The sequence below is a fragment of the Cervus canadensis genome, chromosome 6 (assembly GCF_019320065.1).
Source record: "Cervus canadensis isolate Bull #8, Minnesota chromosome 6, ASM1932006v1, whole genome shotgun sequence".
NCBI lineage: Eukaryota > Metazoa > Chordata > Mammalia > Artiodactyla > Cervidae > Cervus > Cervus canadensis.
This window is the reverse complement of record NC_057391.1, coordinates 2619392-2645559: the sequence shown is the minus strand read 5'-3', so window position 1 is coordinate 2645559 and position 26168 is coordinate 2619392. Positions and strand designations below refer to the sequence as shown.

Sequence of the window (26168 nt, the reverse complement as noted above, 5' to 3'; positions counted from 1 at the left end):
GGAGTTATAGAAGAAATAGCTAATCATGAGAATGGTGGGGTGCCAACATTCAAGAGACTGTGATATACAGCCAGAGAAATTTATTGAATATGAATTTATGGCTGAAAAATGGAGATGTTTTAGAAGAACTGTTGTGAGCAAAAAAAAAAAAAAAATCACATTAAAGGAGGTCTTGGAACTATCTCATGACACTTGCAAAGAATAAAATATTGGAAGGTAATCCATGGTTAGAAAGGAGTGTGACAATTCATCAAGGCATAGAAAAGATTTCTTCTCCATATGGTAAGGTATTTGATGAGAACAAGGTACAAAGCACTGTTCAAATTATTCCTAGTAAGTTTTTTTTATAAGAAAGTAAAAGACTTTAATTCTCAATGTTTCTAATATTTTAAATTATAGTGTACTAAAACAGACACTAGTTTTGTTATTTTTATATTTTTTCTTTGTCTTTATATCCAACAGTAAGATATTTTTTAATGCTTTGACAAAATTTTTTTAAAGTTCACAGGACAATCCAAATTTTTCTCATTGACCATTAAGATCATTTTGTACATTTTCTGTTTGCACAGTCATCACCATGGTTCTGCACTTCTAGGCATAGTGAATACTCTTCGAATAGTTTGCTGTATTAATTTAGGGCTCTTTGTCCTTAGATAGAGGGTGTCTATATGACAAAAACTATACTGGCCCTCTTTTCCTTTTTGCCCTTTGTTTCCAAACCAACACACTGCGTTTTGATCAAGCTTAAGTGGTCAGTCCCTTACAAAATCTGGGGTGGGCACAGATCACAAATGACCTGAGATGTTCTATACCTAGTCCCATGCCCATCAAGTCACTATCCTTTCTCTATACCTGTACTGCACCTGGAGGCATTGCTCCAGACATTCCTGCTTGAGGACAGTGGAAAAGAATTACCTCTATACTCCTCAAAGAACTCAAGATGGTCTGCCAGATCCCATACGTGGTAAGGCCTGTGTGAGCATGTTCTTAGCAAGTTCAGTATACTGAGAAAGATCAGATGAGTTAATGACTTTCTGCTGTTGATCTAATTACTCAATCCATCACTTGAAAGAAAATCTCAAGTCTGCTTTCAATTCTGGTCCTTGTATTAAAAAGTGTTCAGACGTTACTCAAGAAGACATTTGGGCCCTATTTTCAGCATTTTTCTAGCTTCTTAATGCTTGTCAATAAAAGCCAGGCTTCCCCAAAGGTTTGGCAGGTAAAGAATCCGCCTGCAATGCAGGAGATACAGGAGATGTGGCTTCGATCCCTAGGTTAGGAAGATCCCCTGGAGTGGAAAATGGCAACCCACCCCAGTATTCTTACCTGGAGAACCCCATGGACAGAGGAGCCTGGTGGGCTACAGTCCATGCGGCCAAAAAGACTCCGAGCAACTAAGCACGCAGTAACAGCCAGCTTAAATCTAAATAATAAAACTTCATAGTGCCTTGTTGGGATCTTTCAGTCAAACTGGTGTTTTTTAGTCTAACTGGAATTTTTATGGGCCGACAGTGACGGAGATTCACCACTCAAGTGAAGCACGGGAGGGTCAGGCAGGTGGAGGGAATGGTCCCTGGCAGGCAGGGCAGGGCACAGCTCTCCTCACTCCTTTGGTATCACTGATCCTACTCTTCAGACAATGATGTAATCTTAACATTTCCAGGCAACATAAGTTTTGCTTGATTTTCATTCTTGGAATGTGAGGCAGATTAGAGCAAGTATATTCTAACAAAAGTATTATTTTCTTCTGTATCAATTAAAGCATTCCAGTAATTCATCAATCTATATTTTAGAAATTCCTATTAAATTATATTAGATGATAAAAGTATTACTCATTGAGGCTTATAAATGAAGTAAAAGTAACATTGGGTTCTTCATTTGAAAGTTAAAAACCAACTGGCTTTGGAAATATCTTTGGGTGCAGGACAATCACAAATGCTCTCCTGTTTAATCAGCCTTAAAATAATATGAGTCAGTCATAAGACACAAAGTGTTAGAGTTTTTAGTTTTATAGGATGATAATGTTGACTTAACTTGGCACAATTATTGATCACTGTACAGCCTTTCTGGATTTTCAATGATTTATTCTCCTCTATAAACAATTCAGTTCAGAGGCCAAAATATATCATTACAATAGGTAGAAGTTCATAGACATGAAAAATGACCCTGACATTATGTTTCTCTTCTAAAAATCTCATGAACACAATTTATCTCTACGTTAAAGTTTAGACCACTCTTGCTGCCTGAAGCGATCACAATAATTTTTATCAAGCAGGATATATAATCACCCCAAATTACATTTAGTAGGTGCTTTTTATGAGTGCACATTTTTAAAAGACAGTGTTTCTTGGCCTCTTTAGTATTAGACACACTTTTTTACCTCAAAATATTTGAGAATTTACTGAAACAACTTTATAGAGAAGCTATTTGCACTTATGAAGGCAGGAATTCAAATTAGGGACAATTCAAGGGAAACCAGAAATCAAAATCATGACGCTACCCTGAAGCCTGAAGACTACCCTGATGCAGCAAGAAGTCAAGTCTATTTTAGGCAATCTATTTGTGTATCTTAATATCCCCAAGGGCTGTGAGGCTACAGTAACTATTTGCCCTTCAGAGTGACTTCTCCGTAAGTTTTAGTGGTGGTAGCATGAGCAAGGGGGGAAAGAACAAGGTGCGGGCAGCCCAAGAAAGCATTTCTTGGCTTTGTGTGCAAGGCATGCTGGCTCATTCCCAGCTTTTCAACTCTTCTCCACCTCGCTCAGTGGCCTTGGCAGAGTTGTTTAGCCATCACGGACCCTGCTTTCCCCATCTGTTAAACGAATGGCTTGAACTGGATCACCTCATACAGCTGTGTGTTTTTCCCTTTCATTTTCTTGAGAAAGAATATTGAAATTTCTCAAGAAAATTGCTTATATTGTTATTTTACAGTCATATAAATTGCACTAGAGCAAACAGGCAAGCAGCTCATCAGAGCTGCCTTAACCAAAAAGACAGCTACACTGTGGATGAAAGCATGCTGTGAAAGAAATTAGAAAATCAACTTTTGGTATGGTTTCCATGTAAACTTAGGTAATTCATCTTTCCTCTCTGAACTTCACGTTAGTAAAAACAGCCTTGAGAAGATTAAGTGAAACAATATATGTGAAAGCACTTGGTGAAGTATGAAATGCTAAACAAACACAAGGTGTTTTATTATGAGTCTAGAGAGATATCACATCCATCAATAATCCTGCTAACATTCAGGCCACTTTAAGTCTGACCAGACATCCAAATTCCTCTCCACCTCCCCCACCTGTATACCAAGTGTACCCTCTGAATGCAGGTTCAGAGTTTTTGATTAAGGAAGAAAATGATCCAGATTTTCCACTGGGATAATTATTTTCATTAACTTTGACACCTTAATCAGCTTTTATTATTTCAAGGATTTAAATATTTTATTAGTACCTGCTTTATTTGATGAATTTGTTTGCAACTGGCTGAGCACTTTAAGACAATTCTTTTGAAACAGCCAATGCATTGTAAACCCATTATTTCTTGGATTTTATGCTGAGTAATTTGACAGCCATTAACATTTTTTGGCTTTAAGGGTTTCACCTGAATGCTTATCATTGAGTTATAGAACAATCGAGCAGTTTTAGGAGTTCCAAAATGAAAGCACCATTTTAAGTGATAAGCAGTCTCACTAAGAAAATGAATTTGAATTTACGACTTTAGGGGCCCATAACCTGTGCTACTAGACTCATTGAGCAAAGCTGTAGATAGCACAGTTAATCAAAGACATAAATATAAAACCAAGAAACTGTTGCTGTTGTCCCGAACTTCAGCAAAGAAATATGTCTGGGCTAGTGTCTGGAAAAATCCACACACTTACTTTTCTATCTCTCTTCGTGTGTGTCTTTGTTTTTTTAAAGAAACAAGTAATCTTTCCAGCTATCAGGTCCAATTTTTCTACTGATGGTTCTGTCTGAATTCTGTTCACTACTTGTTCCAAAAGAAAAATGGGGCAGTCTCTTGAACTTCCCATTCAGATCTTCAGGAAATTCTGTAATTCAGGAACAGGGCTAGGTAGATATGAATGAAACATCTTTAGAGGCTGCCTTTTCATTCTTGACCTGCATTACCTCCTTACTCATGACCATCCTCACATACGCTTGTATGTCAGTGGACCAACAACTGAGGTTAGGTTTGCCAGCTGTCACTGAAATTCAACACTAACTATATTCATCTTGTATCTATTTTTGTGAGTCCCTCCTTTTGGGATCCTGTACTTACACTTTGCAGTGGTTGAAGACAGGGATTTAAGAGTGCTTTTATGCTAATAAAGGACTCTGGATAGAAGCCTGCTCATCTCCTGCCCAAAGTGAAACTTCCTTTTGTCCCTGATGGTTCAGAGGGTAAAGAGTCTGCCTATAATGCAGGAGACTGGGGTCTGATCCTAGGTCAGGAAGATTTCCTGGAGAAGGGCACAGCAACTCACTCCACCATACTTGCTTGGAGAATTACACAAACAGAGGAACCTGGCATGCTATAGTCCATGAGGTCACAAAGAGTCGGACACAACTGAGTGACTAACACACACACATAACCTAAGCAGACATTGAATTGTCAGTATGTGGTTGACACTATCTGTCACTGTAGGTTTTTGTTTCCTTTCCACTAAACTGTAAGAATTTACAATACCTTTGTCCAAGCTACAATTCTAAAAAAATTATATTTAGGTGTTTTGGGGTTTTTCTTCAGTATGAAACATACTACGTGCTAAGAAATTTGTATTGGAGAAGGGAATGGCAAACCACGCCAGTATTCTTACCTTGAGAAACCCATGAGCAGTATGAAAAGAGAAAAAGATATAACACCAGAAGATGAGACCCCAGGTCAGTAGGTGGCCGGTATGCTAATGGGGAAGAGCAGAGAAACAGCTCCAGAGAGAATGAAGAGGCTCGGCCAAAGCACAAACAGTGCTCCACTGCAGATGTGTCTGGTGGTGAAAATAAAGTCTGAGGCTGTAGAGAACAATATTGCATAGGAACCTGGAATATTAGGTCCACGAATCAAGGCAAATTGGATGTGGTGAAGCAGGAGATGGCAAGAATGAATGGCTGTATTTTAGGAATTAACAGGAATGGGTGAACTTAATTCAGAAAACCATTGTACCTATGACTGTGGACAAGAATCCCTTAGAAGAAAAAGAGTAGCATTCAGAGTCAACAAAAGAGTCAGAAATGCAGTATTTGAGTTAAATCTCAAAAATTACAGAATGATCTCTGTTCATTTCCAAGGCAAACCATTCAATATTCCAGTAATCCAAGTCAATGCCCCAACCACTAATCGCAAAGAAGCTGAAGTCGAACAGTTCTATGAAGACTTACAGGACCTTCCATAACTAACAACAACTAAAAAATTCCTTTTCATCATAGGGGGTTAGGAAATCAAGATATACCAAACAGGGAAGTTTGGCCTTGGAGTACAAAATGAAGCAGGGCAAAGGCTAGCAGAGTTTTGTCAAGAGAACACACTGGTCATAGCAAACACCCTCTTTCAACAATACAAGAGGCTACTCTACACATGGACATCACCAGATGGTCAGTACTGAAATCAGACTAATAATATTATTTGCAGTCAAAGATGCAGAAGGCTCTAAACAGTCAGCAAAAAACAAAACCTGGAGCTGACTGTGGCTCAGATCATCAGCTCCTTATTGCAAACTTCAGACTCAAATTGAAGAAAGTAGGGAGAACTGCTAGGCCATTCAGGTATGACCTAAATCAAATCCCTAATGATTATACAGTGGAGGTGACAAATAGATTCAAGGGATTAGATCTGGTAGGCAAAGTGTCTGAACAACTATGGATGAAGGTCTGTAACATTGGAGGTGTGACCTCATTGGAGGTGGTGACCAAAATCATCCCAAAGAAATGCAAGAAGGCAAAGTGGTTGCCAGAAGAGGTTTTACATGTAACTGAGGAAAGAAAAGAAATGAAAGGCAAAGGAGAAAGGGAGGATATACCAGAGAATAGCAAGGAGAGATAAGAAAGTCTTCGTAAGTCAACAATGCAAAGAAATAGAGGAAAACAACAGAATGTGAATGACTTGAGATCTCTTCAAGAAAATGGGAGACACCAAGGGAGCATTTTATGCGAAGATGGACACAATAAAGGACAGAAAAGGAAAGGATCTAACAGAAGCAGAAGAGATTAAGAAGAGGTGGCAAGAATACACAGAAGAATCCTACAAGAAAGGTCTTAATGACCTAGATAACCACCATGGTGTGGTCACTCACCTAGAGCCAGATACCCTGGAGTGTGAAGTCAAGTGGCCCTTAGGAAGCATCACTATGAACAAAGGTAGTGGGGGTAATGGAATTCTAGCTGGGCCATTTCAAATCCTAAAAGATGATGCTATTAAAATGCTGCACTCATTATGTCAGCAAATTTGACTAGAAAAGGTCAGTTTTTTTTGTTTTGTTTTTTTTTTTGAACTCTGTTTTTTTGTTTTTTTGTTTTTTTTTTTAATTTTTTTTGGTCATACATTGATATGAATCAGCCATAGATTTACACGTATTCCCCATCCCGATCCCCCCTCCCACCTCCCTCTCCACCCGATTCCTCTGGGTCTTCCCAGTGCACCAGGCCCAAGCACTTGTCTCATGCATCCCACCTGGGCTGGTGATCTGTTTCACCATAGATAATATACATGCTGTTCTTTGAAATATCCCACCCTCACCTTCTCCCACAGAGTTCAAAAGTCTGTTCTGTATTTCTGTGTCTCTTTTTCTGTTTTGCATATAGGGTTATCATTACCATCTTTCTAAATTCCATATATATGTGTTAGTATGCTGTAATGTTCTTTTATCTTTCTGGCTTACTTCACTCTGTATAATGGGCTCCAGTTTCATCCATCTCATTAGAACTGATTCAAATGAATTCTTTTTAATGGCTGAGTAATATTCCATGGTGTATATGTACCACAGCTTCCTTATCCATTCATCTGCTGATGGGCATCTAGGTTGCTTCCATGTCCTGGCTATTATAAACAGTGCTGCGATGAACATTGGGGTGCACGTGTCTCTTTCAGATCTGGTTTCCTCAGTGTGTATGCCCAGAAGTGGGATTGCTGGGTCATATGGCAGTTCTATTTCCAGTTTTTTAAGAAATCTCCACACTGTTCTCCATAGTGGCTGTACTAGTTTGCATTCCCACCAACAGTGTAAGAGGGTTCCCTTTTCTCCACACCCTCTCCAGCATTTATTGCTTGTAGACTTTTGGATAGCAGCCATCCTGACTGGCGAGTAATGGTACCTCATTGTGGTTTTGATTTGCATTTCTCTGATAATGAGTGATGTTGAGCATCTTTTCATGTGTTTGTTAGCCATCTGTATGTCTTCTTTGGAGAAATGTCTGTTTAGTTCTTTGGCCCATTTTTTGATTGGGTCATTTATTTTTCTGGAATTGAGCTGCAGGAGTTGCTTGTATATTTTTGAGATTAATCCTTTGTCTGTTTCTTCATTTGCTATTATTTTCTCCCAATCTGAGGGCTGTCTTTTCACCTTACTTATAGTTTCCTTTGTAGTGCAAAAGCTTTTAAGTTTCATTAGGTCCCATTTGTTTAGTTTTGCTTTTATTTCCAATATTCTGGGAGGTGGGTCATAGAGGATCTTGCTGTGATTTATGTCAGAGAGTGTTTTGCCTATGTTCTCCTCTAGGAGTTTTATAGTTTCTGGTCTTACATTTAGATCTTTAATCCATTTTGAGTTTATTTTTGTGTATGGTGTTAGAAAGTGTTCTAGTTTCATTCTTTTACAAGTGGTTGACCAGTTTTCCCAGCACCACTTGTTAAAGAGGTTGTCTTTTTTCCATTGTATATCCTTGCCTCCTTTGTCAAAGATAAGGTGTCCATAGGTTCGTGGATTTATCTCTGGGCTTTCTATTCTGTTCCATTGATCTATATTTCTGTCTTTGTGCCAGTACCATACTGTCTTGATGACTGTGGCTTTGTAGTAGAGTCTGAAGTCAGGCAGGTTGATTCCTCCAGTTCCATTCTTCTTTCTCAAGATTACTTTGGCTATTCGAGGTTTTTTGTATTTCCATACAAATTGTGAAATTCTTTGGTCTAGTTCTGTGAAAAATACCGTTGGTAACTTGATAGGGATTGCATTGAATCTATAGATTGCTTTAGGTAGAATAGCCATTTTGACAATATTGATTCTTCCAATCCATGAACACGGTATGTTTCTCCATCTGTTTGTGTCCTCTTTGATTTCTTTCATCAGTGTTTTATAGTTTTCTATGTATAGGTCTTTTGTTTCTTTAGGTAGATATACTCCTAAGTATTTTATTCTTTTTGTTGCAATGGTGAATGGTATTGTTTCCTTAATTTCTCTTTCTGTTTTTTCATTGTTAGTATATAGGAATGCAAGGGATTTCTGTGTGTTAATTTTATATCCTGCAACTTTACTATATTCATTGATTAGCTCTAGTAATTTTCTGGTAGAGTCTTTAGGGTTTTCTATGTAGAGGATCATGTCATCTGCAAACAGTGAGAGTTTCACTTCTTCTTTTCCTATCTGGATTCCTTTTACTTCTTTTTCTGCTCTGATTGCTGTGGCCAAAACTTCCAACACTATGTTGAATAGTAGTGGTGAGAGTGGGCACCCTTGTCTTATTCCTGATTTCAGGGGAAATGCTTTCAATTTTTCACCATTGAGGGTGATGCTTGCTGTGGGTTTGTCATATATAGCTTTTATTATGTTGAGGTATGTTCCTTCTATTCCTGCTTTTTGGAGAGTTTTAATCATAAATGAGTGTTGAATTTTGTCAAAGGCTTTTCTCTGCATCTATTGAGATAATCATATGGTTTTTATCTTTCAATTTGTTAATGTGGTGTATTACATTGATTGATTTGCGGATATTAAAGAATCCTTGCATTCCTGGGATAGAGCCCACTTGGTCATGGTGTATGATTTTTTTAATATGTTGTTGGATTCTGTTTGCTAGAATTTTGTTAAGGATTTTTGCATCTATGTTCATCAGTGATATTGGCCTGTAGTTTTCTTTTTTTGTGGCATCTTTGTTTGGTTTTGGAATTAGGGTGATGGTGGCCTCATAGAATGAGTTTGGAAGCTTACCTTCCTCTGCAATTTTCTGGAAGAGTTTGAGTAAGATAGGTGTTAGCTCTTCTCTAAATTTTTGGTAGAATAAAAGGTCAGTTTTTATTCTACTCCAAAAGAAGGGCAAAGCCACAGTTGTGCTTATTTCACATCATAGCAAGGTTATGCTCAAAATCCTTCAAGCTAGGCTAAGCAATATGTGAACTGAGAACTTTCAGATGTACAAGCTGGGTTTAGAAAAGGCAGAAGAACCAGAGGTCAAATTGCCAAAATCCACTGGATCATAGTAAAAACGAGGGAATTCCAGAAAAACATCTATTTCTGCTTCATTGACTACACTAAAGCCTTTGACCTTCTGGATCACAACAAACTGGGGAAAATTCTTCAAGCGATAAGAATATCAAACCATCTTACCTGTCTCCTGAGAAACCTGTATGTATGTCAAGGAGCAACAGTTAGAAACCAGTTATGGAACAATGAACTGGTCAAAAATTGGGGAAGGAGTACGCCAAGGCTGTATATTGCCACCCTGATTATTTAACTTACATAAAGAGCTCATCATGTGAAATGCCAGGCTGGATGAATTACAAGTTGGAATCAAGAATGCTGGGAGAAACATCAACAACTTCAGATATGCAGATGATACCACTGTAATGGCAGAAAGTGAAGAGGAACTAAAGAGCCTCTTGATGAGGTTGAAAGAAGAGAGTGAAAAAGCTGGCTTCAAACTCAACATTAAAAACCAAGATCTTGGCATCCGGTCCCATTACTTCATGGCAAACAGATGGGGGAAAAGTGGAAACAGTGACAGATTTTATTTTCTTGGGCTCCAAAATCACTATGGACACTGACTACAGCAATGAAATTAAAAGACATTTGCTCTTTGGAAGAAAAGCTATGACAAACCTAGACAGAGTATTAAAAAACAGAAACATCACTTTGCCTACAAAGTCCATATAGTCAAAGCTATGGTTTTTCCAGTAGTCATGCAGGAAAGTGAGAGTTGGACCATTAAGAAGGCTGAGTGGGGAAGAATTGATGCTTTTGAACTCTGGCGTTGGCAAAGACTCTTGAGAGTCCCTCGCACTGCAAGGAGATCAAACCAGTCAATCCTAAAGGAAACCAAACCTGAATATTCATTAGAAGGACTGATGGTAAAGCTGAAGCGCTAATGCTTGGGCCACTTGATACAAAGAGCCAACAATTTAGAAATGACTCAGATGCTGGGGAAGATTGAGGGCAGGAGGAGAAGGGGACAACATAAGATGAGATGGTTGGATGGCATGATAAACTCAATGGACACGAGTTTGAGCAAACTCCAGGAGATAAAAGGACAGGGAAGTCTGACATGCTACAGTCGATGGGGTTGCAAAGAGTCAGACATGACTGAGTGACTAACACACAATGTATACATAACATATATATATATATATATATAATATTTATTGTGGTATATTACAATATAATTAATTGTAATTTTAAATTATTGATATAATGCATTTTGTATTTAATTTACTTGTATTGAACTATCTTGCATACCGAAAAGTTAGTTTTACTTACTCACAGTTTATTATTCTTTTAATATATGCCTGACATATTATATAAATATTCACATTTTTCATAAATGAAATCAGCTTTAGTTCTTAGAGATCTCTATAAGGTCTGGTTTAGAGTTTTTCTGCTTTCTTAAAATGAATTAGGAAGCTTCCATTTTTTCTTGAATTATTTAAGTAATTACAGGAATTACATTTGAAAAATGTTCAGGCAGAATTCAGCTATAAAATTATCTCAGTCTAAGGCTCCAAAAAGTTTAGATTTCTAATTATCTTTTGAAATCTCCTATGGCCATTGCTGGTTTGGTGTTTAGAGTTGATGATGATGATCTCAGAAAGCTTCCTTAAGTAAACTGGTAAAATACATGGTTGGGAAGAGCAAAGTCCTACCAGAAAACCACTGGGTAGTTGCTTTATTAGCTTATACTGCAAAGACCCACCTCTCCTACTTGCATCTGAGTAACCTCTGGAAGCAGTAGAACAATCAAAGGATCCAAATTGTTGAACCTAAACAAGAAGCTTTATTTGCTCCTTATTTGAGTGTTCTTTCAATCAATTAAAAAAAAAAAAAATCCAAGGTTCTAGCCAATGTTCTTTGTCCCCAAACCTGCTTTGTCCCAGTTAGATTTTAAAACATTTTAAAACAAAGTCAGGAAACAAAATGGTCATTTTCATTGCAGAACTAATTGTTTAAGCTCCTAAAGATATTTCTCTAAATATTTCAATAAGCCCTTCCTCTCTGGCCTCTTCCTCATACTAGTTAACTTTCCCCTCTTCCTTCTCATAGTTTTCAGTGGCTTTTTTATCAGGCAGCTTAAGCATGTCCCCTAATGCCAGTCATTTCCTACATCACTCTGTTTATAATTTTATCTTTGCTTCCCTGAGTAAACTATCTTCCCAACCCTCCTGCCAGCTACACCCCCACATCAGGCATGGGCTTCTTTCCACCATGCTCTTATTGTTGCTTTGAGTCACCAGAATCAACTTCCAAAGAACACACTAACTCAGCAGTGGTCCCTTCCCGAAATGATTCAATTGCTTCTGACTCAATATCTGAACTGCTCCTGATCATTAGCAATGTCCAAGTTAAATCTATTGTTTTAGAAGGTGAATCATACCAAACATGCTGTACCACTGGGAGATGAGATGCAGAATGAGATGTTAAAGGTGATATTGACAAGCTCAAAAATAAAATTAAGTCACATGAAGATAGTCAGAAAGACCATTTGTACTCTGTGTTCTCCTTCATCTCAGAGCAACATAAGAAAAAAAAAGTGGCCATGCATTTTTATCTGTATAGAAGGAAATAGATTGCTCAGTCTGACCTACTACTGTACCTACTCCATGTGGTAGAACCCAGAATTTTTTTTTAAATTACAGTACAATAAAGACCAGTAACCCAATTTTTATATTTTCTCTTTCAACCCTAAAAACAAGAAAATTATGGATCCTAACAGGAACACTGGATATTTTCCAGAACACAAAAGATTACACTGGAAATCTTTTGAAAAGATTAACTTGAGGATCACAAGGTACCTTTCTGAGGAAATCTCCACTATTTAACTGTATGTCACCTTGATTCTGATAACCTGCCATCTTGCATCTGAATTATGCTTCTTGTACTTGGTGCATGAGCTAGAGTCAACTGTGGACCAAATGTTTCATGTGTTCCCGGACATGTTCCAACCCTCCTTGTGGTGAGTTGGTTTAGCCAATGGGCTGTGAACTCAAGTGTCACTTCTGAGCTGAGTTGGTTAAAGCTGAATGTGCTCACCCCCTTCTCCTCTTCCTTATGCTGCTACAACCTAAGAGGCCACAGGTGAGAACACAGCATCACAAGACTGAGACAGCCATGCCTCTGAGTTACCTGATGGAGGAGAGCCTCTGCCAAATCGTAGCAAGCTCTGTGTGAGTTACAAATACATCTGCTGACTAAGCCACTGAGATTTCGGGCTTCATCAGTTGTAGTAGCTAGCATGAATTGCCCTAAATAATATAATGCATAATCACAGGATATTAGGGCAGAAAGGGACTTAAGAGATCACCTGTTCCAGCAAGTTTCTAACTTTTGATTTGGCTTATCAACAGGAAAACTTTATCACATGGAATACAAAAAACGTGGGGATGAAAGTGAAAATTCTTTGTTAGCAGCATTGGTAGATCTCCTAGACTTCCAGCCTTGTCTCATCTTCCTTTCTCCTACTCCACCTTCAGCTACCCAAATATCTCCAACATCCACACATTCATAGACATACAAAATAAAGTTGTCATAGGACATAGTTTGAAAGGTGCTAATCTAGCCCATCTTCCTCAATTTACAGACTTTCTAGGAGCTTCAGAGAGCAAAACCAGGGCTATTTCTTTGTGTGTATGCACACAAGAGAGACAGAAAGAAATTTTTGAGAAGACGGTTTGTGGTGATGGTCTATTAGTTTGCCTCTAGGATGAAGTCCCACCCACTAACTACCTGGTGTCGCTCAATGAATATTCACTGGTTCAATATTTATCAAAAGATGCATCAATGTTTGTATATATCCAAGGTACCAATAAAAATTTAAAATGTAAATGGGAAATGCTGCAAGCACACTGAAAATGAGTCTGACATTATATCCTAGAGATGAGTCACAAAACTTCTGTGATTCAGACATTACAATTTCAAGAATATATGCTGAAGAGAAACACATGCACATGCACCAACAGAATTTCCATTCAAGGATAGTTTAGCAGCACCTTTCACCACTGGAAGAACCTATTGTGAATCATGATCTTCCATGGGAGAGCTGATGACTGTGATGTGGTATATTTCACAAAAGTTAAAAAGAACAAACTGTAGTGGCATATAAAATACAGATGAATCTTGGCAACTTAATATTAAAAAATTAATTCCAAAAGACTACATATTGTATGATATTCTTTTTTATAGGTTTAAACAATAAGTGTGTGCATATACGTGTGTAAATGAATATGTGTAGTATACATGGAAGCAACAGACACAGATTTCACACATAAAAAGGAAGGATAATATTTAGCCTAGATTAAGAAAGACAACGGAACCAAGGTTATATGGTTAGATGAAGGGAAATTCACTCAGTAGTGTCTGATTCTTTGCGACCCCATATACTATACAGTCCATGAGATTCTCCAAGCCAGAATACCGGAGTGGGTCGCCTTTCCCTCTTCCAGGGGATCTTCCCAACCCAGGGATCGAACCCAGGTCTCCTGCATTGCAGGCGGATTCTTTACCAGCTGAGCCACAAGGGAAGTCCAAGAATACTGGGGTGGGTAGCCTATCCCTTCTCCAGCGGATCTCCCCAATCCAGGAATCGAACTGGGCAACTGAACTATGAGGGAAGCATGTGGTTAGATGCCAGTCATTATTTCCAAGGTCTTAGCTTTGGCTTTAGGTTTGTGTTCACATTTGCTTATTATTATTGTTTTTTTAATATTTGGCATCGTGATTTTTATTTTTTTTAATTTTTAATTTTTTAAAAAATTATTTATTTTAATTGGAGGCTAATTACTTTACAATACTGTAGTGGTTTTTGCCATACACTGACATGAATCAGCCATGGGTGTACATGTGTCCCCCATCCTGAACCCCCCTCCTACCCCCTCCCCATCCCATCCCTCAGGGTCATCCCAGTGCACCAGCGCTGAGCACCCTGCCTCATGCATCGAGCCTGGACTGGCTATAGGTTTCACATATGATAATATACATGTTTCAGTGCTCTTCTCTCAAGTCATCCCACCCTCACCATACATATATGTGGACCAACACCGAGTATGTGATTTGAACCAAGAATGATTAATATATCTCTGGGCCTTTGACCCAAAGGAAAAAAATAATAATGTTAAAAATACTCCAATGGATTTTAGGGCAAAAAAAAGAAGCACAACTTGTTTTCTCACCTCCCCATAAGCACACCCAACCCAGCCTTGGCTTGTTGTTGTTCAGTTGCTAAGTCATGTCCAACTCTTTGTGACCCCATGGACTGCAGAACTCCAGGCTTCCCTGTCCCTCACTATCTCCCAGAGTTTATTCAAACTCATGCCTATTGAGTTGGTGATGGCATCTAACCATTTCATCCTCTTTCTCCCCCTTCTCCTCCTGCACTCAATCTTTCCCAGCATCAGGGTCTTTTCCAATGAGTAGGCTCTTTGTATCAGGTGGTCAAAGTATTAGAACTTCAGCTTCAGCATCAGTCTTTCCAATTAATATTCAGGCTTGGTTTCCTTTAGTATAGACTGGTTTGATCTCCTTGCAGTCCGAGGGATGCACAAGAGTCTTCTCCAGCACTGCAGTTTGAAAGAATCAATTCTTCAGCACACAGCCTCTTTATGATCCAACTCTCACACCCATACATGACTACTAGAAACACAGATTTGGCTACTCTTGGTTTAAACACTGAAGGGAAAATTAGCAATTATCTAAAAATATCAGTAGCTTTTGGAAAGACAGAAAAAGAGCTATTCTAGCTGACTTACAAAGTACAAATGGTAAATGATAGCCAATTTAAGAGTAATAATAGACTTTCATGCCTCGGGGGGGAAAATACACACACACACACACATATATGAAATCCATTAAATTCTGAATGTTGACATATATACAAATGCATACTCCTCATCAAAGGATAAAAGTGACACCAGAATACTTCAAACAGACTTTGAGTGCATTTTACTTCTCTTTATTTATTTTTAAATTTTTAAATTTTATTTTAATCAGAGGCTAATTACTTTACAATATTTTGGTGGTTTTTGCCATATATTCACATGAATCAGCCATGGATGTATATGTGTTCCCCATCCTGACCCTCCCTCCCACTTCACTCCCTATCTCATCCCTCAGGGTCATTCATCCCAGTGCAGCAGCCCTGAGCACTCTGTTTCATGCATGGAACCTGGACTGGTGATCTGTTTTACATATGATAATATACATGTTTCAATGCTGTTCACTCAAATCATCCCACTCTCACCTTCTCCCACAGAGTCCAAAAGACTGTTCTTTACATCTGTGTCTCTTTTGCTGTCTCGCATATAGGGTCATCATTACCATCTTTCTAAATTCCATATATATGCGCTAATATACTGTATTGGTGATTTTTTCTGACTTAGTTTGCTCTGTATAATAGGCTCCAGTTTCATCCACCTCATTAGAACTGATTCAAATGCATTCTTTTTAATAACTGAGTAATATTACATTGTGTATATGTACCACAGCTTTCTTATCCATTTGTCTACTGATGGATATCTAGCTTGCATCCATGTCTTGGCTATTGTACAGTGCTGCAATGAACATTGGGGTACACGTGTCTCTTTCAACTCTTGTTTCCTCGGTGTGTATGCCCAGCAGTGGGATTGCTAGGTCGTATGGCAGTTCAATTTGCAGGTTTTAAAGAATCTCCACATTGTTCTCCATAGTGGCTCTGCTAGTTTGCCTTCCCACCAACAATGTAAGAGGATTCCTTTTTCTCCACATCCTCTCCAGCATTTATTGTTTGTAGACTTTTTGATAGCAGCCATTCTGACCCATGTGAGATGGTACCTCATTGTGGTTTTGGTTTGCATTTCTCTGATAATGAGTGATGTTGAGCATCTTTTCATGTGTTTGTTAGCCATCTGTATGTCTTCTTTGGAGAAATGTCTGTTTACTTCTTTGACCCATTTTTTGATTGGGTCGCTTATTTTTCTGGAATTGAGCTGCAGGAGTTGCTTGTATATTTTTGAGATTAATTCTCTGTCAGTTGCTTCATTTACTATTATTTTCTCCCATTCTGAAGGCTGTCTTTTCACCTTGCTTATAGTTTCCTTCATTGTGCAAAAGCTTTTAAGTTTCATTAGGTCTCATTTGTTTATTTTCGCTTTTATTTCCATTACTCTGGGAAGTAGGTCATAGAGGATCCTGCCATGATTTATGTCAGAGAGTGTTTTGCCTATGTTTTCCACTAGGAGTTTTATAGTTTCTGGTCTTACATTTAGATCTTTAATCCATTCTGAGTTTATTTTTGTGTATGGTGTTAGAAAGCGTTGTAGTTTCATTCTTTTACAAGTGGTTGACCAGTTTTCTCAGCACCACTTGTTAAAAAGATTGTCTTTCCTCCACTGTATATTCTTTCCTCCCTTGTCAAAGATAAGGTGTCCATAGGTGCATGGTTTTATCTCTGGGCTTTTTATTTTGTTCCATTGATCTATGTTTCTGTCTTTGTGCCAGTATCACACTGTCTTGATGACTATTGCTTTGTGGTATAGCCTTAAGTCAGGCAGGTTGAGTCTTCCAGTTCCATTCTTCCTTCTCAAGATTGCTGTGGTTATTCAAGGTTTTTAGTATTTCCATACAAGTTGTGAAATTATTTGTTCTAATTCTCTGAAAAATACTGTTGGTAGCTTGATAGGGATTGCATTGAATCTATAGATTGCTTTGGGTAGTATACTCATTTTCACTATATTGATTCTTCCAATCCATGAACATGGTATATTTCTCCATCTGTTTGTGTCCTCTTTGATTTCTTTCATGGGTGCTTTATAGTTTTCTATATATAGGTCTTTTGTTGCTTTAGGTAGATTTATTCCTAAATATTTTATTCTTTTCATTGCAATGGTGAATGGAATTGTTTCCTTAATTTCTCTTTCTGTTTTCTCATTGTTAGTGTATAGGATTGCAAGGGATTTCTGTGTGTTAATTTTATGTTCTGCAACTTTACTATATTCATTGATTAGCTCTAGTAATTTTCTGGTGGAGTCTTTAGGGTTTTCTATGTAGAGGATCACATCATCTGCAAACAGTGAGTTTTACTTCTTCTTTTACAATCTGGATTCCTTTTATTTCTTTTTCTTCTCTGATTGCTGTGGCTAAAACTTCCAAAACTATGTTGAATAGTAGTGGTGAGAGTGGGCACCCTTGTCTTGTTCCTGACTTTAAGGGAAATGCTTTCAATTTTTCACCATTGAGGGTAATATTTTCTGTGGGTTTATCACATATGGCTTTTATTATGTTGAGGTATGTTCCTTCTATGCCTGCTTTCTGGAGGGTTTTTAGCATAAATGGATGTTGAATTTTGTCAAAGACTTTCTCTGCATCTATTGAGATAATCATATGGTTTTTATCTTTCCATTTGTTAATGTGGTGTATCACACTGATTGATTTGCAAATATTGAAGAATCCTTGCTTCCCTGGGATAAAGCCCACTTGGTCATGATGTATGATCTTTTTAATATGTTGTTGGATTCTGTTTGATAGAATTTTGTTAAGGATTTTTGCATCTATGTTCATCAGTGATGTTGGCCTGTAGTTTTCTTTCTTTGTGGCAGCTTTGTTTGGTTTTGGAATTAGGGTGATTGTGGCCTCATAGAATGAGTTTGGAAGTTTACCTTCCTCTGCAATTTTCTGGAAGAGTTTGAGTAGGATAGGTGTTAGCTCTTCTCTAGATTTTTGGTAGAATTCAGCTGTGAATCCATCTGGTCCTGGGCTTTTGTTTGTTGGAAGATTTCTGATTTCAGTTTCAATTTCTGTGCTTGTGATGGGTCTGTTAATATTTTCTATTTCTTCCTGGTTCAGTTTTGGAAAGTTATACTTTTCTAAGAATTTGTCCATTTCTTCCAAGTTGTCCATTTTATTGGCATATAGTTGCTGACAGTAGTCTCTTATGATCCTTTGTATTTCTGTGTTGTCTGTTGTGATTTCTCTATTTACATTTCTAATTTTGTTGATTTGATTCTTCTCCCTTTGTTTCTTGATGAGTCTGGCTAATGGTTTGTCTATTTTATTTACCGTCTCAAAGAACCAGATTTTAGTTTTGTTGATTTTGGCTGTGGTCTCTTTTGTTTCTTTTGCATTTATTTCTGCCCTAATTTTTATGATTTCTTCCCTTCTACTAACCCTGGGGTGGTTTATTTCTTCTTTGTCTAGTTGCTTTAGGTGTAGAGTTAGGTTATTTATTTGATTTCTCTCCTGTTTCTTGAGGTAGGCTTGTACTGCTATGAACCTTCCCCTTAGCACTACTTTTACTGAATCCCATAGGTTTTGGGTTGTTGTGTTTTCATTTTCATTTGTTTCTATGCATATTTTGATTTCTTTTTTTGATTTCTTCTGTGACTTGGTTATTCAGAAGTGTGTTGTTTAGCCTCCATATGTTTGCATTTTTAATAGCTTTTTTTCCTGTGATAGACATCTAATCTTACTGCATTATGATCAGAAAAGATGCTTGATATGATTTCAATTTTTTTGAATTTACCAAGGCTAGATTTATGGCCCAGGATGTGATCTATCCTAGAGAAGGTTCCATGTGCACCTGAGAAAAAGGTGAAATTCATTGTTTTGGGGTGAAATGTCCTATAGATATCAATTAGGTCTAACTGGTCCATTGTATCATTTAAAGTTTGTGTTTGCTTGCTAATTTTCTGTTTAGTTGATTACTTCTCTTTTCACATCCCAAACATTAGCATGGTGTACTTCCACTCTGCCTACTTTTAGTCTCTGACCAGGTGGGTTACCTAGGGCATGCTGATCAACTAGTTTTCATACCTGTTTCACCATTGGTTCTTGTGAGCGCAAGGGAGCAAAATTTTCCACCCCAAATTGTGTCTCTTTGGCATGAGGATTTATTCAAGCTGATAATTTTTAAGAAACAGAAGACTTACAAAGTCTTTCATTTTACCTCTCCATTAGATTCCTAAAAAATTTAGATTCCATACCTGTTTCTGGAATAGAGCTATCACCAGAGGTATCTGCAAAGAATATCCGCTAAAGTTGTAGAGGAAACTCGGCAGGGCCTAGAGATCAGAGTCCACTTTGTGTCCTGTTGTCTCTATGTGGCCCAGTAAACATTTATTTACTTTTCTATGTTTATTTGAATTGCCTTCTTTCCCTCTGAAGTCCCAAACCACTATCTGCAACATTTTCTTTTGCCTTTAGCCCAAGATGGTATTTAAGGTAAGGTCTTTGGCCATTTAGGCAACTTATTTAGTTTTCCTGGGTCTCTCCCATAGTTTCCTTGTGTCTCTCCCATGTATACATGCTATTAAAATTTTGTTTGATTTTTCTCTTGTTACTCTATCTCATGTCAATTTAACTTTTAGACCAGACAGAAAAACATAGAAGGGTAGAGGAAGATTTCTTCCTCTCTGACATGAGCATTAGGAAATGAATAAAATCATTAATACAGGGTCTAATATTTAACATTTTTCCAAAGAATGTTGATTAAATACTTTAATCTCAAAGTAGACCAAAAGGAAAGCTGTTGAGATGCATATTCAGTGATGTTTTAGGCATGCTATAATCTGATAAAACAGATATAAGTCCTTTAAAAATAAATAGCTAAGTCTCATTTCTCCCGCTTTCCTTAAACTATTCATCTAGCAACATAGAAAAAGAAAAATATTCATATATTGGTAATCTATAGGTATAGTTTAGTGGCTTTCTGTTAAATAATAAATATTTATTTATAGCATATTTTGAGTTTCAGAGTGATTATTTTGTTCTATTTGGTGCTGTTATAATGAAGGTAATGAATTTCATCTTCATCTTTGTGCTAGAATTCCATTAAAACATTTACTAAAATTAGGTAATTTTTAAACCATGGGAACTTAATTGCGTTAATTATCCTTTCTTAACCTCAAATGTTTTATAATGAAACTAAATAATAGATGCAATAATGAAGCAAAAGACAAGTTGGACTTGCATATTTTATAAACATGCTCAGGAAGTAACTGGGCAATTTTGTTTGGAATGGTAGTTAGGTTAATCATGTGTTGATGAAAGACAAAGCCCAATTTCCTTGGGGGAGGAAAGGGCGAGGAAAGGTGACTTTGAAATGATGTCCTGGGGTCTTCCTCTGCTCTCATGTGGGAGAGGAGAAAATAAGGTGTTCAGAAATATTCATATTTATATAGAAGTTAATTATGTAACTTGAAGCAGTTTTTTCACTGCCCCCCATGTGGGACATAAATATGCTTCATTTACTGAGTGAAAATCTAGACTGAGAAAATCCTTTCAAGCCTTTAGCTCATGAAATGTTCTGAGCTTGCTTCTTGATATAAAGATTATTGTAAAAAAAAAAAAAAAGTGGAAGAGGCTGATGCATCTTTGCTCATTAGTTCCAGAAAGGCCCACTGCTCACTAGGCTGGTAGCCATTCTGCTCCAGTTGCTAGCTCCCACATTTTCAGGTAAGTAGAATGTCTCCTTGGCTACCCTTCCTCACTTCCCTCTTAATACACACACATAATTTAGACTGCATATCCCTGACAACTGTGATGGAAGTAGCATGGTGTGTTTTTGGATCTGTATTTCTCCAAATGATATTCTATTGGGTGAAGAATCTATGAATAAAGAAACACTCTAATTCTTCTAAAAATTGTATTATTTGATATGCTACAGTAGTTCAACATCATAGAGACAACAAGCCCATGGTGGGGGGGTGGGGGGAAGAGGCACCTGAGCAGAACAGAGTATACTTAATGAAAACCTGACAGAAACTTGGAATTTAAGTGGACACTACTTTGTCTGCCTCAGAGCACATCATGCAAAATGCTGGGCTGGATGAATCATAAGCAGGAATCAAGATTTCTGGGAGAACAATAATATCAGACACGCACATAGTACCACCCTAATGGCAGAAAGTGATGAGAAACTAAAGAGCCGCTCCACAAGGGTGAAAGAGGAGAATGAAAAAGCTGGCTTAAAACTCTACATTCAAAAAACTAAGATCATGGAATCTGGTCCTATCACTCCATGGCAAATAGAAGGGAAAAAGTGAAAATAGTGACCGATTTTCTTAGGCTCCAAAATCCCCACAGACAGTAACTGCAGCCATGAAAATAAAAGACATTTGCTCCTTGGAAGAAAAGTTATGACAAACCTAGACAGCACATTAAAAAGCAGAGACATCACTTTGCCTGCAAAGGAACATATAGTCAAAGCTATGGCTTTTCCAGTAGTCATATACAGATGTAAGAGGTGGACTATAAAAAAGGCTGAGCACCAAAGAAATGATCCGTTTCAATTGTGGTGCTGTTTAAGACGCTTCAGTGTCCTTTGGACAGCAAGGAGATCAAACCAGTCAATCCAAAAGGAAATCAATCCTGAATATTCATCAGAAGGACTGATGCTGAAGCTGAGGCTCCAATACTTTGGCCACCTGATGCGAAGACTGACTCATTGGAAAAGACCCTGATGCTGGGAAAGATTGAGGGCAGGAGGAAAAGGGGCCAACCCAGAATGAGATAGTTGAATAGCATCATCAACTCAATGGATATGAGTTTTACCATCCTCCAGGAGGGAGTGAAAGACAGAAGCCTGGCATGCTACAGTTCATGGAGTTACAAAGAGTCAGACATGACTTAGCAACTAAACAACAACATCAGCCCAATTTGTTTATCTGAGAAGAGAAACTCTGCATCACACCTGTGGACGGAATGAAAGACCAAAGTCAATCTTCTCTCTGTTTCCTGAAAGTTCTGATCTTATATTTGAGGAGAGAGCAAGAAAAAAAAATTATTTTTTCCAAGTTTCATGTGGCCTATTAAAAATACTGTCAAATAAGATAAATGACACTTCTGACACTCAGTATTCTTCTGAGTAGGAATCAGAAGAAAACTTCCAGGAACTGTTTGACATAGGCAATAAAGTTTAAGAGACATGACTGCTATTAAAGGAGATTGTTATAAATGAACAGTTGAGGCAAAACATCAAATGAATGAGATAAGGAAGAATTGCTAAAAAATAATGCTGTAGACAAGTTAAAATTTGTGTTGCAGCAGGAAGCGTCAATTCTAAAAAGATGTATATCAGGTAAGTGTATTAAAAACTCAAGGGCCAACTCAGAAGAATGGGACAAAATTAAATGCAAAAGGAGATGACTGATGTAGAAGATGGAAAACAGGGCAAAGTCAGCAAACAAGTAGTTCTCTTAAGGGAAAGAACAGAAGAATCAGAACATAAGCAATCAGAGAAAAGCACAATCAACATTTTCTGAGCAAACTGAAGTCTCATTGTGTTCTAAGTATGACTGATTAAAATATACCTATTGATAAATTTCTGAACAAAAGAAAAAAGAATTCTTGTATTCATTAAGCTATCAGAATGAAGAAATAAATTCTGTATTGATTAATTCAGAAAAAAGGAAGTGGTTTTCCAAAAAGTATTCAAACTAGGCTGACTCTAAACCTTTATACCATCATATAGAATATGAGCTGAGGAAAAAACATGCAAATAATGATAAGAAAAGACTGTGACCCAATTTTTAAAAATCTATGAAATCTAGTTTTCACGAGCTAAGACAGAAATTCATCCTCAGACATGACATCAGGTATATGTATGTTGAGGTACATGAAGAGGTACTCTAATCAACTCAGAAACAGAGAATTGAAAATTGCCTATCCCCTTAAAAAAGGACTAATTTAAACAGCAAAAATCTGTTTTAAAAGGCAAGAAACTAAATTATTTTTGTATTTGGTAAAAATAGTAAACAGAATATAAAAAATATTTCTGAAATCAGTAATAAATATTTTTTTTCTTCAAAAGCACCCTACTGCCTCCATGAACATCATTGCTAATCAATTACCTGCTGAGACCTTATGAAAACTCAGAATCCTACTCAACACAGTGTTCTGATTCTTTATTATCTATTTATAAGAACCGGCATTTAAGATAAAACTATGTGACATCACAGGGTTAAAGACTAGAATTTTTCAAGCTGGAGAATATAATCCAAAGGGAATTCTTTCTTAAAAGTTTCAACAAACAAGATCATTTAAAGATAACAAAGAAACTGTGAAAAAAAAATTTAGTTAAGACTGATTTATTGTGATGTATTCCTCATTGAGAATATAGCAATACATCCTCATGAATATGTAACAAGATCTGCTATAAACAGGAAATTACAAGGCAGGAGTACATGGGGACAGATTAGAAGGCAATATGCAAATCTGCAAAGATTATTGATGTCTACCAGTGACTGTTTAGGTTTTTTTAAATGAAATTTTTAATAATGTATAAACGAAGAGAAGGAAATATTGAATGATTTAGGATGGACCTTTAATTTTATACATTTTTATAACACTAATTTAGTATTAAATTTAATGTAATAACCTGGCAGACTAAATAGGATTGATGACATGTGTTCTGATTCTACTTTCAATTCAGACAACACCATCAATTTTCTATTCCATGGAGCTTCTTACCTTAAAAATTTATTCCAGTGTGCCATGTTCTACTCTAATTCAAAACAATAAGATGCGTGGCCAAATCACAGATTCTCAGTGGAATATAAAGTTACTGGGACTCTCACAATTTTTGCAACAGTACTTATCTTTGGGCTATCAGTACATGTTTTAAAAGAAAAAAAGAATGAAATTAGTGGACTAGAATTATGTTTTTTAATTGAATTCAATTCATTTAGACATATTTTTGCCAATTCAGATGCTAGTAATCTCAGATCCAATTATCTTACAGATCTGTGTACCGGTAACAGCCTAATGCCAAGTAAAAGGTTTAAACAAATAAACAAAAAACCCAAGGAATTTTATGGGAAGGTAAAAATTAGAAAAGAGGATAAGTGATTAAGTCATCCAGTGATGATCAGGAAACTGGAGGATTCACTTTTTCTATTTACACAAAATTTAACCAACCAAATCAACCTAAAATTTCCTTATTTGCCTGTCACAGTTTTTAAACCATAACTGGCAAACTTAGTTTACACTTGGATTAGAAAAACACTAGAAGTAGATGCCTAATAGATGTGACTCTGGGAGTCACTATTTTAGCAGAATTGGTCATAATGTCATCCACTATCACACATGTAATAAGAGACTGAAAATCAAAGAATAAACCAGTTTCCCCAGGCAACTTTAAAATAAAGACACCACTACTCCTTGGGTCTACTTTTGTCAGTAATTATGGGAAATGAATCCTACTTTAAATTTCAGTTCAGTTCGCTCACTCAGTCATGTCCAACTCTTTGTGAGCCCGTGGAGTATTTAAATTTACCTTTCACAATTCTACTTGTAAATACATTTAAAGGACAAAATTAATTTCCAACTCATCTCAAAACAAATGCAATCCTTGCTGTTGTTTTTCAGTTTCTCAATCCTATCTGATTTTGTTTTTGTGACTCCAAGGACGGCAGCACGCCAGGCCTCCCTGTCCTTCACCATCTCCCAGAGCTTGCTAACTCATGCCCATTGAGTCAGTGATGCCATCCAACCATCTCATCCTTGATTGCCCCTTTTCCTTCTGCTCTCAATCTTTCCCAGCATCAGGGTGTTTTCCAATGAGTCAGTCTTCGCATCAGGTGGTCAAAGTACTGCAGTTTTAGATTCAGCATCAGTCCTTCCAATGAATATTCAAAGTTGATTTTCTTTAGGATTGACTGGCTTGATCTCCTTGCTGTCCAAGGGACTCTCAAGAGTCTTCTCCAGCATCACAATTCAAAAGCATCAATTCTTTGGCAATCAGCCTTCTTTATGGTCCAACCCTCACATCACTATCTCTTAGTTTTAGTCAAACTGTTGTAACTTCTATTATGTTTGAGACATTTTTCATTTTTAAGTCTGTTACAACAATTTGGTATATCTATCTAAAATACCTGGCATTCAATGCAAACAAAAAGAAAAAATTTTGTGAGGTGTTCTCCATTTGTGAGGATGTACTCTGTGCAGGTTCAAGTTCGTTCTTTGGACTCAAGCCTCTGTCAGCCTCTACTCTTCGCCTTTGTCTCTGGTTTTAAAATGGGGACTTATTTCTCTGTCTTATCTTCCACAGACTTCTGAATGTTTTCAAAGATCCAGTTGCTTTCATTTTTCTCAGTAGCACCACAATAATAATTCTTTTTTTCCAGTAAGTAAACTTAAACAAGGTTATCTTTGCTTTGTTTAAAAAAAAAAAAAAGAAACAAAACTGTGTATGTGTAGTATGTGTATGTGTACACAGAGAGATTCAACCGTTGCTTCCATTTCTTTAACTACTACATCAAAGAATCACAAATAGAATTTCTAAGGAAAAGCCTTTTATAAATTTATAACATTTGAAAGAGTTTCAGGGATCCGCATATGAAACACATGAGTACACAAAGTGATTAACATAAAGATGAAAAGAAAGCCTTTCAGGAAAAAGGAGGAGGTAACCATGCCAGTGAGAGTGTAATTGCTGTGTTTGAATACACCTTAAGTTCAGCGGAAAGTTCCTAACCAATAAAGGCAAAAAAGGAAATGCAAAAAGTGATGGCAGAAATCTTATTAGATGGGAGAAGAAAACAAGCTAATAGTTTATATTTCCCAGGAATCAAAATTCTAAGAAGAAATCATTATTGCATGAATCGTTGTGAAAAAGAACACTGAGTGATATAAAAGAAAATAGCTTTATCTGAAGTACTGAAAAGGGATCAGTGATTTTTTTTTAACTTCTAGGCAATCATGTATTTTTGAAGATTTACCTTTTCTATTATTTAGTGAAACTAGTTAAATTATCATGGTAATAATTGAAATAATTAAGGAAATCAATTTCTCCTTGAGA

The 26168-nt window shown here is 37.0% G+C and overlaps 1 protein-coding gene across 2 annotated transcripts in view; it reads right to left on the bottom strand.

The window, feature by feature from the left end:
* The window catches only part of KCNN2 (potassium calcium-activated channel subfamily N member 2), a 514135-nt gene that overhangs the window by 302010 nt on the left and 185957 nt on the right, over positions 1-26168 (bottom strand). The gene's annotated exons all lie outside the window — the stretch shown is intronic.